Raw genomic sequence first — 16,297 nt, 5'->3', positions numbered from 1 at the left:
CTTTCTATAAACTCCTTCTGCTTCTCAGTGGCTTCAGCTTACATATACTTGCCTGAGATTAAGTTCCAGTGAGCACTGGAAGACCATCTTCAGAGCCAACATACTTGAAACTGACCTGGTAATATTTGAAGCCTTGCTTACTGTACCTAATAGTTCCTCAGTCTTTGCTTAGCGATACCTACTTGTATATTCAGAAGATATGTATCTTCTTCTGAAAGGAGCATTCTGAACGGAACTTCCTCAAGGACCCTACCATTGGTAGAATAAACATTAGGTCAGATCAGTAATGTTTTACTTGCAACAATCTGAAGTGCAAGTCCCCAATACCAAAGTAGCCCAAGAATTCCTAGTTACTTCACTAGAAACAGTGAAGGCTTAAAACAACATTGGAAAGAGTTTTTAATCAATACTGAAAACTGGCTCATAGCATTTTACATAGGGCTGTTCTAGGTCTGTAATTTTTCTTAATATGAGCAGATGCCACCTCTAGATTCTTTTGAACAACAGTTTGTCAACAGTAGCAGTAGGACTTAAACTTCCTGAAGAAGGAAGATCAACATAATAGCCAAGCTTGAGCCAAAAGACCTAGGAATAATGTTTCGTGTTGTGTCAATTATAAACATATAAAAAGGTTACAAGAATGTTGAGAATAGAGATCTGAGTATCCCCCAACAAGCATAGCCAAGAAAAGCCACATGTAGTATTATTATCTTCAGCAAAGGATCGTTACCTTGTCATGGTGCTGGAGCTTGAGCACCTCAATGATGCCATGAGCTAAACCGCGAAGGGCCACCCAAGTCGGGAAGGTCATCACAGAGAGGTCAGACTAAATGCGATCCCTGGGGAAGGTAATGGCAACCCACCCCAGTATTCTTGCCATGAAAACTAAATGGATCAGTACAACCAGAGATATGTCGGTATACCATCGGAAGATGAGACTCCCAGGTTGGAAGATGGTCAAAATGCTACTGGGGAGGAACAGAGGATGAGTTCAACTACCCCCAGACGTGATGACGCAGCTAGCTCAAAGCCGAAAGGACGGTTAGCGGCCGACGGTGCTGGTGGTGAACAGCAAATCCGATGTTCTAAGGATCAACACGCCATTGGAACCTGGAATGTAAGATCTATGAGCCAGGGCAAACTGGATGTGGTTATTGGTGAGATGTCAAGATTAAAGATAGACATTTTGGGCATCAGCAAACTGAAATGGACTGGAGTGGGCCACTTCACATCAAATGACCACCAGATCTACTACTGTGGACAAGAGGACCACAGAAGAAATGGAGTAGCCTTCATAATTAATAGTAAAGTGGCTAAAGCAGTGCTTGGATACAATCCAAAAAACGATAGAATGATCTCAATTCGAATTCAGGGCAAGCCATCTAACATCACAGTGATCCAAATATACACCCCAACCACAGATGCTGAAGAAGCTGAAGTAGAGCAGTTCTATGAGGATCTGCAGCACCTACTGGACAACACGCCTAAAAGAGATGTTATTTTCATCATGGGAGACTGGAATGCTAAGGTGGGCAGTCAGATGACACCTGGAATTACAGGTAAGCATGGCCTGGGGGAACAAAATGAAACAGGACATAGGCTGATAGAATTTTGCCAAGACAACTCATTCTGCATAACGAACACTCTCTTCCAACAACCTAAGAGACGGCTTTATACATGGACTTCACCAGATGGACAACACCGAAATCAGATTGACTACATCCTTTGCAGCCAAAGGTGGCGGACATCTATACAGTCGGTAAAAACAAGACCTGGAGCTGACTGTAGTTCTGATCACGAACTTCTTCTTGCACAATTTAGGATCAGACTAAAGAGATTAGGGAAGACCCACAGATCAGCTAGATATGAGCTCACTAATATCCCTCAGGAATATGCAGTGGAGGTAAAGAATCGATTTAAGGGACTGGACTTAGTAGATAGGGTCCTGGAAGAACTCTGGACAGAAGTTCGCAACATTGTTCAGGAGGCGGCAACAAAATACATCCCAAAGAAAGAGAAAACCAAGAAGGCAAAGTGGCTGTCTGCTGAGACACTAGAAGTAGCCCAAGAAAGAAGGAAAGCAAAAGGCAACAGTGATAGGGGGAGATATGCCCAATTAAATGCAAAATTCCAGAGGTTAGCCAGAAGAGATAAGGAATTATTTTTAAACAAGCAATGCACGGAAGTGGAAGAAGACAATAGAATAGGAAGGACAAGAGACCTCTTCCAGAAAATTAGAAACATCGGAGGTAAATTCCAGGCCAAAATGGGTATGATCAAAAACAAAGATGGCAAAGGCCTAACAGAAGAAGAAGAGATCAAGAAAAGGTGGCAAGAATATACGGAAGATCTGTATAGGAAGGATAACAATATCGGGGATAGCTTTGACGGTGTTGTCAGTGAGCTAGAGCCAGACATCCTGAAGAGTGAGGTTGAATGGGCCTTAAGAAGCATTGCTAATAACAAGGCAGCAGGAGACGACGGCATCCCAGCTGAACTGTTCAAAATCTTGCGAGATGATGCTGTCAAGGTAATGCATGCTATATGCCAGCAAATTTGGAAAACACAGGAATGGCCATCAGATTGGAAAAAATCAACTTACATCCCCATACCAAAAAAGGGAAACGCTAAAGAATGTTCAAACTATCGAACAGTGGCACTCATTTCACATGCCAGTAAGGTAATGCTCAAGGTCCTGCAAGGTAGACTTCAGCAATTCATGGAGCGAGAATTGCCAGATGTACAAGCTGGGTTTAGAAAAGGCAGAGGAACTAGGGACCAAATTGCCAATATCCGCTGGATAATGGAAAAAGCCAGGGAGTTTCAGAAAAACATCTATTTCTGTTTTATTGACTATTCTAAAGCCTTTGACTGTGTGGACCAGAACAAATTGTGGCAAGTTCTTAGCGGTATGAGGATACCAAGTCATCTTGTCTGCCTCCTGAAGAATCTGTATAATGACCAAGTAGCAACAGTAAGAACAGACCACGGAACAACGAACTGGTTTAAGATTGGGAAAGGAGTATGGCAGGGCTCCATACTCTCACCCTACCTATTCAACTTGTACACAGAACACATCATGCGACATGCTGGGCTTGAGGAATCCAAGGCTGGAGTTAAAATCGCTGGAAGAAACATTAACAATCTCAGATATGCAGATGATACCACTTTGATGGCTGAAAGCGAAGAGGAACTGAGGAGCCTTATGATGAAGGTGAAAGAAGAAAGTGCAAAAGCTGGCTTGCAACTAAACCTCAAAAAAACCAAGATTATGGCAACCAGCTTGATCGATAACTGGCAAATAGAGGGAGAAAATGTAGAAGCAGTGAAAGACTTTGTATTTCTAGGTGCGAAGATTACTGCAGATGCTGACTGCAGTCGGGAAATCAGAAGACGCTTAATCCTTGGGAGAAGAGCAATGACAAATCTCGATAAAATAGTTAAGAGCAGAGACATCATACTGACAACAAAGGTCCGCATTGTTAAAGCAATGGTGTTCCCCGTAGTAACATATGGCTGCGAGAGCTGGACCATAAGGAAGGCTGAGAGAAGGAAGATCGATGCTTTTGAACTATGGTGTTGGAGGAAAATTCTGAGAGTGCCTTGGACTGCCAGAAGATCAAACCAGTCCATCCTCCAGGAAATAAAGCCAGACTGCTCACTTGAGGGAATGATATTCAAGGCCAAACTGAAATACTTTGGCCACACAATGAGAAGACAGGACACCCTGGAGAAGATGCTGATGCTAGGAAGAGTGGAGGGCAAAAGGAAGAGGGGCCGACCAAGGTGGATGGATGATATTTTAGAGGTGATGGACTCGTCCCTGGGGGAGCTGGGGGTGTTGACGACCGACAGGAAGCTCTGGCGTGGGCTGGTCCATGAAGTCACGAAGAGTCGGAAGCGACTGAATGAATAAACAACAAAAAGTATTATTATGCAGTCTTGAATAAAAACTACAGGATTGGAGACTCCAAGGAGCACTCATGGCTGAATGTTAAAAGTCTTTGTACTTACTGATTTATCTGATATGTCTAAGTAAAAGTATTTCAGACCATCACTTTCTGATTCTAAAGGAAATTCCATCCATTTTACTTGATGCAAATAAAAATAAAGATAAGGATCAGATCCTACCTAGACAGAACTGTGAACTGGTCCCATGGAATTGATATACTTCCCACCTTGATTATTTGAAAAACAAATGGACAAGAATTAACTACCAAGATGTTCATATAGATAATATATGTAGGGAACACTATGGTAGATAGGCTATCCAAAAACTCAGGATCAGGAAATGGCAGCAGTCTCTTTCTCTCACACACATACATAGACACATTAATTAAAAATTGGGCCTTTCAAACCCTTTTGCTGCTACTGAATATTATTAGTCAAAATAGCTGAAAATTAAGCCATAATGCTTAAAGTGGACTTGAGATCAGAATATTAAATTCTAGAGGCCAAATGTAATATTCTTAAACAAATCTAAAACGTTTTTTTTAAGGGCAAAATGGAAAATAACATTAGATTCAAGAAATATTTATACCCTTTTCTAGCTATGTAAAACAAATGTGTAAAAATTTGCATTACCACAGACAGAAGTGAATATATCATGGTTTAGAAGACTTTAAATGAACTGTGGGATCACATGCTCCTGTCTCCAACTAAGCATACATCTTCCCTTTTGTTGTCCTAGCTAGTAGTGGCCATATTCCAATAATGACAAATTAGTGTTCATGCTCTAAGCCCCGCCTGCACAACTTATAGCCTGTCAAGCAGTCTTGTTCAGCCTGCCAGTATTTTTTGAAAAATAAGCCACTGCTGACAAATGTTGCTGCCACTTGGAAGGAGCCACTACCACCTAGGTTTTCATAGCCATTTCTGCCCTGAAGGACACGCTGCCAAGGACTCCAGTGCCTCCAGACCTCATGGCCACTGCTAACTCCAATGTTGCTGCAGCGCCACTGGCCACCAAACAGCTGATTGGTACCCTTAGTGGCCCACAATTATCTTTATGGTATGAATCTGGCTCTTTCCCCTCTATGGGCTGGGCATGCCTGCTCTAGTTTAAATAATGCCTTTAAGACTGGACAGCAAGAACTAACAGTCTGTCATTCCAGAAGGCACAAGTTACAACTAACACTGATTGGGAAGCTAAGTTGGAGCACTGTCCAAGAGGGAAGACTGGGGGGATCATACATTGACTTCTAAGTTATGAAGGATAATTTCAATTGAACCACAGATTGTAAGAGAACAGTCATGTCTCTGTCACACTTGAAAGACCCTCAGCTACTAAGAAGTAACCCAGGAGTAAAGAATACTCCTTTCTCTTAGAAGAATGTGTTACCAAGTTTGAGAAGGCAGGTCTGAGAAAGCTAATAAATTAGATGCAAAATCTGATACAGTTCTGATATTGGTTAAAGGAAACCATGAAGGTAGTCTTCCCAGATACATTAGAACTGCAGTTTCAATAATTCCTCAAAGGTAAGGATAATGGCTTTGCTGGATGAGGATTCCACAAGCTGTGATGTAGCCTATTTGGAGGATCTCAGCCTCAGAAAAATGGATAAAGGCTAGGGGTTGGCAATGCTATACTTCTGCACACCAAAATTCACAGTGTATGCTGAAGCCAACCCCAATGCCCCCAAATAAAATAAACTGTAAAATAAAGGGGGGAATCTTTTAATGTCCTTTTCCTTAGCTGCTTAAACCTAGAAGAAGGAGTTTCTGGGTGTCAGCCCCACTAGGTAGGGTAGACCATGAGATCAACTCCACAGGTTGGCTAAAACTACTTTTATTGAGGTTGGCTATAACAGAATCTTGTTGTGTTGTATCCCCTCCTCCTTATAATTCAGTGAATTCTGGAGATGTCTGTCTGAGCCATTTCTGAACATTTTTTATTATCAAATTTATACACCGCCCATCTCACCGTAAAAGTGACTCTGGGCTGCTTACAAATAACACATTATCTGGACATTCTGGTCTTTAAAAAGTTTCAGTCCCTGGAGCTGAATGGAACCTGCATATCTCCATCTAGGGCATCTTCCTTACTCTCTACAACAGGGAACCTCCTGAGAATGTCAGGATGTCTAATGAAAAGAGAATTGCTCAAAAGAAAACTTATCCCCTAGGATTAAACTGTGTCCCCTTCCCCTCTATCCTATCCCTAGAGCCCTCCATACTGTACTCCATACTGTTCAGTGGGATTCCCTGACAGACCATGGAGGCTTTTAGAAGATCACAGACATCTACAGGGGGAAAGTTACTTCCATGTATTTTCTTCTGATGGGAAACAGAGCAAATGCATCTTGATCCCATTAACTTACCTGGGTACTTTTACATATAATCCATCTCAGGAAAACCGAGAAGAATGCTATCAACATCAGTAAAGAATATTCATTGGGCCTAACACATTGTAGGAACTTATTATTTTGTAAATGTGCTTAAACATTTGATGGGTTATACCACATATCTAATTATCTTTGTACTGGCAGTTCTTCTTCATTTGTTTAATCTAAGAAGCTGGACTCTGCTTAGCTCAGCTCATCAACCCCAGAGGAACCACAGTTTATATCTATTCTTTCTATAGGACATTACTCTGTAGAGAAAGAACCTGATTATCTTCTCAATTAGTTCATGTTTCTCTCAGCAGAGCATCCTCAAAAAGCCACTGTTTTCTTGCAACTGGCTACTCTGAAGTTTTTATTTTCCTTTGGGAGGTTCCAGTTGTTCAAAGTTGAGCAGTTGACAGCTGCTTGGAACATACTACAAAAGGATTCATAGCCAGCAGCATTTCTATCTCTTCATCGCTTTTGTCCTAGACTGGATCAAGTCTCTGGCCGCTACTTGTGGCTGCTATTCGTGACATTGCTGGTGTTATTATGACCTTTTTCTCTATTATTGCTTTATTTGATGTTTGCCGGACAGTGCATCTGGGTCATTTTTCCTTTAAGTTGGAATGGGTTTATGGCCAGTGGAAGGCGTTAGAATAACAATTATGCAAGGCTGTAGTCCTGTCTCCTGCTAAAAGCTGTACCCAGAGGAAGGAAATCAGTAGAAGACCCTAAAGAAATCCTCGTTTCTGTATCTATTCATTTCCTCCTTGGGCCAAGAATGAATGAGTTCCTGTGAGGTTTTTATTTTAAGGCCTAACTTCAGAAACTCACAGCACAAGCCATGATGGATATGCAAAGTTCTTTATTAGGTCTTTACCTCAGACTGTCAAAGCCACAACTGGCTCCACTTCCTCCCGTCTCCCTCCTTTGTCTTCCCGCCTTTTCTTTGTCCCACCCCTTCCTCTGCAATGACAGCTTGCATGATGGTGGCCTCTCAGTCTCTCAGTTGTGAATGGGATTGCTGCCATCTGCTCTCTTATCTCTTGCCCCTTCATTGCTTGTAGTCTCTCCTCTATCCTTCCTTCCCTTTGATGTGTAAGGTTAGAGCACCCAGGTGCAATTAACCATTGCCCCTGGGTTCTCCATCCTTACAGTTCCTGACAGTAAAATCAGATTCTTAAAATGTTGAATTGATGGGCGGGTGTAATTAGAAATTGATTTTCCAATAGAAATGTGATCCCTTTTCTTTTCTTTCAACTCCCCAAGAGGAAACAAGTCACTGTTTATTTCTCACCTATCAAACATGAAACAGAAAATGAAGGATGGAAGAGTTTTGAACAGATCAGTTCTAGAAGTCCTTTGTAATTATCCTCTTTCCTTCTTAGCTCCTAAGGATTACTGAAGGCTGAGTAGAGATATGAACAGTAGAAAATTGGCCTGCTGCTTTTGTGTAACTCCTGGAATCATTGTAATAATTCTAATAATAACCAGCAATTTCAGTTTACCATGTCAAATATGCAAATCTTTTGCAGTACTAAAAATTGATGACCCATTTTTATAAAACTGCCTTTTCTCAGTACTAGAGTTCTGAGAACTAGAAGGACGAATTGCCAACAAACATCATTATCCTTACTGAATGTAATTTCTTAGGAAAAAGGAGTCAGATAATTCTTCATAAAATCTAAGGGAAAAATAAGTGCTGCAGATATTTTCTGAATGACCATCAAACAGAACTAATATGATTATTAAACAGCACAGGGAGGGCTTGACAACTAGAAGTCTGAGCAACCTTTTCATTATGATGTTTTAAGTTACTACTCTCTTCTCCCACCCACCTCCATAGTCTATTTTAGGTAGATTATGTAGACTAGACATTTTGAATGATTTCTGTCCTGCAAAACGGCCAAGACGACTTAAGGTAATAGCATGTGTGCTTCAAACTTTCTGGATTTCTCCTTTATATTTGATAGGCATATTATCAATATATTTGGCTAAAAATTCTGAATGATTTAATTTCTCAACAATTTCTATTTATTGCTCCTCAGTGCACCAAACAAAACCATCAAAAACTAGGGAGGTGGTCTATTCTATGTGAGATTTTACATCTTTTTTATTACACTGAAATAATAGATATGTGGTCTGAGGTCTTCCTTGATTCAGAAATATTACCCAAGACAGATATGGCTTCAGTAGCAAGGAGAGCTTTTTCTCAGCTTTGGATGGTGATCTTTTTTCCTGGACTGGGATAGCCCAGCTATAGTTATCCAATATCCATGTTCTAATAACCTCACAACTACTTTATTGTAATAGACTCTATATAGGACTGTCTTTAAAGCTAGTTCAGAAGCTGCAGCTGGTACAGAAAGTCAAACTGTTACCTAGAACAGCTAAATGAGAAAATATGAAACTGATCCTCCAGTAACTACCTGTGAGTACCCAGATCCACTTCAGGATCTTGATACTAGCATTTAAAGCACTAAATGAATTAGAGATCAAGAACTTAAAACAATGATTCCACAAACACCAATTGATCCATATACTGAGACTGGCCAGGGATCCTGTCTTTGGTCCCACCTTGAATCAACTTATGAAGTGACCCAAATTAATACGGTCTTGGTAGTGATGCCTCAACTATGGGATTTAGTTCTGGAAGAATTATAGATGTCCACAACTCCGTTAAATGCTAGATAACAATTAGAAACATATCTGTTCACCTGTGATACTATCTATTATTGCTTTGTGCATGATACTGGGCTCTTTTAAGAAGGAACATCACATTCTAATGAAATCGTATTATGGATTCCACTGATTTGTTTCTTTTACAATGCTACATAATAATCTGTAATAGACACACACTGACACTGATCATGTTTGTGGGACATATTCCCTCAAAATGCATGTGTCTAAGTCAATAACATAATGCCATCTGATAAATATATACATATATTAATAATTCAGATTACTTTGAAACAATCCTTCCACCAGAAGAATTTATTCCATGTTCAAGTTCCCCTACCAATTTTTTTAGTAAAATTGGTTGATAATTAATTTTGCAGAACTTGAGTTATAGAGGGCCAGTCTTCCAATGAATAATATCTGCTAGGACACACAGTCAGAATGTTCAAAACACTAAATAACTTAACTTCCATCAGAACCACTCTATATGCTTGGGAAGAAGATATATATTCTTACTATGTGGATGTGTTGAAATAAAATGGAGAACAGCAAGGTTCAGATTCCCATTTAGTGGTTAAGCTATTTGTGTTATTTTAGACCAGTCATTACTATATCTCTCAGAATTTCATACAGGGCTGTTGTAATAATCAAATGGTGAGGCAAGGGAGAAAAGAAAACAATATTCCTACATAGAAAGAAGATAGAGGACAGTGACCCCAATTCAAGGCCTACCACTGAGTATTCCAAGCCACACTGTAGAATAACTATCAGAAGCTTTTCAGCCAGTCTTTTCATTTGTCCATTACACTGGCATAGCCAATTGTTTAGGAGATTTCCAACGAACATGTCACATGGACTATTTATATGCCCAGGATGATAAATTTCTGAGCCAGTTTGCTCATGCGAGGATTCACCAAATGAGCCTTACTCTGTTTCCTACAAAACACCATGCATTCTACAGTGTACACTAAGTATATACTGAACATATGGACATGATCATATTGTTCAGACTATTGTGGCTGCTACAAATCAATGGAAATGTAAATCATAGATGTGACGTTGCACTGATAGCTAAATTCCATGGAACCTTAGACTAAATATCTGAAACACAATGACTGAACATATATTAAACATGGATAAAGTAAGACATTTTTCTATAATAGATGGAGGATTGTCAATCTGCTCTTTGCTGTCCCCCCCAAATGCAAAGCCAAACATATTGGCTCTGAGGGAAAATCCTTTCTTAGCCTTTATGGCACAAAAAATTCAAATATGGTTAAGGAAATTAATGCTACCTTACAATAGCTAAACAATTCGTTATTTGATATCTGCTTATCACTACAAATATACACATGGACCTACATGTATGTGCATGAACAAACACAAAATAATGCTTAAAAGGGTACAGAATATTTTGATGTCATTTGTTCATACATTTATTGCACATAACTAATATACGTGCAATAAATATATGAACAAATATATCTAACATATCTATTATCTAATACATCAGATAAGAGCTGATGGAAAGAACAGTTCTGCTGTCCCAGCCATCTCAGAATGTATATCTGGCAGTCTGAACATTCTGGAAACAATTTTGAGGTATCAAAGGCTGTTGAATGTATAGCCTGCTGTAGTCCACAAAATAAGTACTCCGTTATTCAAAAAGCAAGCAAACACCAATAAAATATAGAAAGGCTCACCAATATCTGTAAATGTTCACTATGTAAACACCAGGTGCAAGAAGAAACCAAAAGAAGAACTGGGGCAATGTTCATAGCAAAAAGCTCTTCTCTCTCCCTTTCACTTTTGGAGAAAACATGTTATTTTAAACAGACGCACTTGCTTTAAGGGACAATAATAGTGTTGTAGACATCATCCAAAGACTTGCTTGCCAGCTCTTGTAATTTTATTGCTAACCTCAGAGTTTTAAAAGTATACTCTGAAAAATAGCTAATAGAATTTGGACAAATTGAGTCCTGATGTTTTCAGAAAAGATTCTAGGCCACTGTGATCTACAAAGAAGCCTGGCAAGAATGAAAAGGACTATAAGTAGGCAATATGCTCAACTCTAAGAACCAACACTGGCACAATTCTGTTATGGTGTTATTCTTTATTGGCTGGAAGGCTACAGTGTTGGTGGAAGCCACGGACTGCTGATAGAACACCAGTTATGTGGCCAGCTTTACATACTGGCAGAATATGTGACTTCTGCTCTGCCACCAATATCTGCTTGGATGACATGGGGCGCACTGCAGTTACTGCAGTTTGTATGTGTCTGCCATGCTCTACATTCTGCTCCCAGCTTTTCACTGCTTGGCAACTGAAGCTTTCCCTTTCCAGGTAAAATCAGGTGCTGGGTACTCCCTGCAGGTATCCTGATAGGAGGTGTTACATTCTGTACCTTCCCTTGCAGAATAAGCAGCAATCTGAATGCCTATGTAGATGGATGCCTGGGAGTGTAAGGATTGACCATAGGGATATTCTTCTACTGTTCCACAAGTGCTGATGGATTGGGAACATTAATATCAGTTGCATGCTGCATTTGTCTGTTTATGAAACATATCTGTATATTTTGGGGCCAATGAACAGTCTCATAAAATGGCTGCCATACTGTGTACAGTATGCCAAACACAAAATAACTTGCATTTACCTGAACACAGACTGGTAAAAGTTTCCTTTCTCCCTCTCTCTCACTTCTTCCCCCCTATTTGTCATCACATTTTCAAACAAAGTAATGGGCTACATATATCCAGAATGGTGAAAAGCTAGCTGTTGCTTTGTGACTGTTTTAACAAATACAGCAGATGAAGGAAATGCTGGCTTTTCCTTTATAGAAATACATACATACATACATACATACATTTTTAACTGGGTGAAACTGACAAGAGTTCTGCCAAGTCTTCCCTTCTATCCCAAGCGATAGAAAGAACTGTAAAACTGTGCTTGTTGCTTTGTTTTGCCAGTCTTCAAAGGACACATCCAGAGAATGGAAAGTTTTCTTGGTACAGGTGAGAGGAAAAGGAGCAAGGGAATCCATCTGTTGGGGCTCATGTTAACTGCAGTCTGGACAGAGCTTCAGGCCATCCCTATGGCCAAACTGGTAGAAGGGGTTGAAACCGGAAGAATTTCTTAAGCTGGTTTCATTTCCAGCTAGTCTGCTCATGGGAGACAAGAAGCTGAAGGCTGCAGTGCAGAAAAGCCCAAGAGAGTATTCCAGACCATCAGTTTTTTTAAAAAAAAATGGAAAAACAACAACAACCGTGGATCTGTTTTCATTCATTATTTTCCTGGATGTACCAAGTTAGCATAAACTCCTTGAAAATAATCAGTAGCATTTTTTTCAAATAGCTTTCTCTTCCCCTTGCCTACAAATCACATTAGTGGATTCCACTCAGTGTCACTATTCTTCCCCACCCCACCCCATGGAGTCTGTTCTGGGAGATCTTGCAAATACACTCTCAAAGAAATCTGTGACATCACAATTTGTTTGCCTTAAGTCCTTTCCCCACAGAAAGCTTTGTATTTTATTTTTATGGCTGTTGGACAAGGAATTTACATTTATTTCAGATGGGAATACTGAAGTCTATAAAGAAGCAAAGTAGAAAAAAAATATGCAGAAGAAAGCACTTGGAACATAATGAGCTGTTGCTTTTCTGATGCCTTTCACTTGTTAAAGACATCAGCTCACTACCCACATATTACATTAATTAATTAAAGCCAGAACACATGGAAAGTTAAGTAGTAGGAAATTATTTAGAACATCAGACATCTTTGCATTCTGAAGAAGAAAAGTTGCCTTTGAAACATAGCTCTACTCTTTAAAATTGAAAAGAATATACACATTTTTTTTGTATTTGATATCTGCTTAAATTCTCCTCAAGCTTCATTTTTATTGTGTTTGTATGCAAACAGATTAGATTGAAAATCTACACTTTCTGTTATGTATAAGTGTAAACAGAATGATGGATAGGGACTTGAAACAACTGTTGCCAACTTGCCATCTTTCAAAAGTATGCTGGCCTGCAATACTGGAAGCTATAATCCCAAAACATCAGCTATGGGGCAGGTTGAATGGGATCTTCCCTGCTGCTCCCTAAATTGAGTACTCTATCTCCAAATTTCACTAAACCATTTGGAAATGATTTACTCCCATGGGTCATTTTCTGGCAAACCACTTGTAAACTGTCCACACCACCCCTTTTCTGGCATTCTAGCCTGTAGGACCATATGTCAGAATATAGGTTTATAGAGTGGACATGTCCCTAATGCTGGATATTTGCTGTTGGCCTCTTTCCTGGGATGCACTCCAAATCCACACAAACAATTCTGAATTATCCACAGACTGGTGTAGGCAAGGCCCACGAGGCTACAGTTACCCTACAGAAGGGATTTCAAAGCATAACTGTTTAGTTCTTAAAAAATAAGTTAACAGCTTCCCAGATGATTTTTGATCTATGCTAATTTCTGAGCATGGCATATAAAAGTAAGAGGAACTGCTGAATGGCACATTCAGTCTGAAGAGACCCTCTCTTCTGATCCAGAGTGTTACTGTATCACATGTGACCTCCTGGATCCACTTTAAGGGTGAGTTTCCTTGGACTTTGGCTCAGCTCTTAATGGCTACATGGACGTGTCCATGTACTTTTCTTGGCGACCGAATGTTAGTGGATTGCCGCTTTCTTCCAAGGTTTTTTTTTCAACTTCCCAGTCTAGCCTGCAGCCAATTTACATCCTCTTACTCCAGTAACTGCTCTCTATTAGTTTATACTTCTTTGATAACCATTCCTGCTTACCTCTTACTGATTTTTAGTAGTCAGTGAAAGCAGAAGCTTTGATTTCACTTTTCATCCTGTTCAATTCACCTTTATATGAATTTTACCTTTCAAAAGTTCTGGTGCCATATTAAGACTATAATCAATCACTTTAAAATGGAAAGGACAGGCATTTTGGCTGCCGCAGTTTCATTCTGAACATATCATTTGCTGACAATCCTCACTGTGCTTTTTCCAACAGTCTCAGATCTGAGTGATGCTTTATTTGGCCTCTTTTCTCCAAATCCATTTGTTTCTCAGCACTGCTCAGTTCTAATGAGCCAGCATTCAGTGTCAAGTCACCATGAGGGCCCTCATAAGCTGCAGTACACACATAGAAGCATGGTTAAAGAATGACCTTATAAACCACCCTTTGGCGGCACAGATATTTCATAACTAATTGCCTTGTACTGATCACAGATATCAGCCATATCTTCCAAAAGGCTAGTTAATTCTATATATGGTCAGAAGATTACAGGGCCAGAATATTTGTTTTGTTCTGCTAAAATCAGATAGCTTTGTACCCATCTCTTACTCCAGTGGATTGGAGCTAGATTATTCAGCAGAAGGTTGATTTCCTACAGAATGAAAAACTCACACGTCCTCATCATTACTTGTGTCAACAATTATAGCCAAAAAAGATATATAAGGAAGAACTGAAAGAGAGAAGCAATGAACTCACTTCTGTTTCAAGTAACAAATGCTAATTAAGGCCTATGTATGCAAATCCACCCTAGCCAGAGACCTATTATGTAGCTTTTAACAAATGTATGTCTTTGAGAATTCAACTCTACATAGAACTCTACTTTTATTCTTAAGATATAAGATAAAAAGTTTTCATGCATGTTCACTGAGGTTATTGGGCCATGTTGTGTTATCCCAGGGTGATTTCCAATTCTGCTTGAAAGATGCAAGTATGAAATTAAGGCATTTAAACAAATTCCAATATCAAGTCATCTCATTACCCCACTACTTCCCTGCCTGTTCCATACAAAGTCCACTATCTGGCCCTTCCACCTTTCATTCCTAACTTTCTGAAGCCACTTTTCATTTCTCCTTCTCTCCTCTTACATCTGTTTAAACCATTTGTGTTTAGGTTAATTTGCTCAAGTCAGTTAACAACAACAACAAAGGGTAACAGACAGTCCAGCAAAGCATCCCGCAAGAATTATGCCTGCTGATTAAGGTATCAAGTTTCTTTAACTGATCCATGCCAGATAAAGAAACCCTCAGAAGTATATCTTCTAAAACCCTAACCCTAAAACTGTACTAAAGAGAGCCAAGGAGGTCTTCTTGACCAGACAACTGGAACAGTAACTGACACTCTTATTCTACTCTCCAAGATGTTGCTTTCTCAACAAATTCAAAGAATTACCATTTATTCCAAAGGACAAGACAAATCGTAACAAAGAAGACGGCATCTCACTACACAGTCCACTCGAATAGGTCAATAGGATTTACTCCTGGTGTGTGTAGAATTGTGCTCTTAAGTACACTCATCCTGGACATTCAAGCTTTTCTAGGCTTGCAGAGCATTGTCAAAAAAACCCAGGACATCTGACTAGCTAACTTTGCTATAAGGGAGTTGTCCACAGCAGAACTGTTATTTACCACTACACTTTATACATCCTAGCACCTGGCGGGTGTTTTCTCTTTTGGTAGTAGAGTTCTAAAGAGATGACAGAGGAAGCCAAGTACTAGGGAACCACTAGGAGGTTCTGTGATTTGAAAGGACTAAAAACAATGGATTAATAAAGGTCTAAATAAATAAAGGAAGCCAAGTACTAAATAATTCCTAAATAAAGGAAGTCAAGTACCAGGGAATCACTAGGATTTGCCTTTTGAAAGACTAAAAACAATAGATAAAGGCTGAATAGTGATGAGAGAGAAAATTCATCCACACATATCTGGTTAGGTCTATGTGACATGAACTCTTGTCTCTGCATTCTTTTAAGCTATTATATCCAAAACCAATATATCTGCTGGTTTTCTATGCAGATAGAATATGGCTTAAAATTGGCTTAGGCATTTTGAGAATCAACCTTCCACGATTTTATTTGTAACCTTTTATATTACAAAAAAATATAAAAAAAATAAAAAATAAAAAGCTGAAAACATGTGTGTAACAGCTGTGACATGTTTCCAGCCAAATGTGTTTAAGTTTCATATACATTGGTCTCAATATTTATTTATTTATTTTTATACCACCAGCTTGAAATCTCTAGCTTTCTCTCCATCTGTTTCTTCAATTTTTCTGACTCTGTTCTGAAATCGGTAATTTTGGAAACAAAATGCATGATGCAAATATTCTAAAACTTAGACAGGATGAATCAGTTTTCACAATGCACTTTAATTGCAGAAACTGGATACAAAGTAGTTTGATATTTTTGCTCTATTTGACTGCTGCTTCTGCATCTGTCAGGTACCAGCACTTTAAAGAGAAATTTGGCAATTCCAGAGTATCTAATTTGCCAACAC

The sequence above is a fragment of the Candoia aspera genome, chromosome 2 (genome assembly GCF_035149785.1).
Source record: "Candoia aspera isolate rCanAsp1 chromosome 2, rCanAsp1.hap2, whole genome shotgun sequence".
In the NCBI taxonomy this organism is placed as follows: Eukaryota; Metazoa; Chordata; class Lepidosauria; order Squamata; family Boidae; genus Candoia; species Candoia aspera.
The sequence above is the reverse complement of the archived record's forward strand: the minus strand, read 5'-3'. Positions refer to the sequence as shown.